Here is a 944-nt window from a genome sequence, read left to right on the forward strand (position 1 = left end):
AATCTATAGACCAATCTCGAAAATATCCATAAATCGCAAACCATTCAACATTCATCAACATGAACAGAATTCAGAATGCTACCCAACATAATCTATAAATTATTTCTGGAAAAATAAAATTGAGACCAAGAACCTGGCTTTGATACCAATTGAAGGAACCATGAGGTTCAATGTGGAAGCGAGATCGTTCCCACTTTTCAATATTTCACAGAATTTAAAAAAAGAAGAACGGAAATTATGCATTTTAACAAAAGTTACAACATGCTTAACATGAGGATTAGGAAAGAAAATTCATTTACCCTTGAAGAACTTAGATCTTCACGAATTTCCTCCTTGATCCGATCATGAACACTTCGATCTTCAAAGAACACGCAACAACCCAAATGACCACCACCACAAGAGAACCTCCTATATTCTCTGTAGGGGTTGAGAATTAGCAGGAGTGTGTAGGCTCTGAATGATTTTGGGGGAGAGAGAATAATAATCGAGAGGGAGAATTTGCAGGGGAGACGTTATGTGATTTTCACACACTGAATTCCCAGAACCAACAACGAAGAAAAGCTCCCATCTTTCCAACTTCCACGTTCCTCTTGAGAGAAATTAGGGGGAGGCTTTAAATTTCAAAAATAAAATTTAGAATGAAAATAAATTAAAACCAATTGTAATTTATTTCATATATAAGATTATATATTAACCACCTTAATATATAACAAATATATTATACTATATGTTATATCTAATATAACATATAACCTATAGATTACATTATATAAAATATAATATAATCTATAGTTTGAATCCCCTCAATAATTCACGGTATCTAATATAAATCACATTTATACTAAATTTAATTATATGAATCTCATCCATATAATTAGTATTTGAATCACCTTCAAATATTATTCCTCTCAAAACAAACTTTGTATTATAATATATCAAATACA

Source organism: Benincasa hispida, chromosome 2 (genome assembly GCF_009727055.1).
Source record: "Benincasa hispida cultivar B227 chromosome 2, ASM972705v1, whole genome shotgun sequence".
Taxonomy (NCBI): domain Eukaryota; kingdom Viridiplantae; phylum Streptophyta; class Magnoliopsida; order Cucurbitales; family Cucurbitaceae; genus Benincasa; species Benincasa hispida.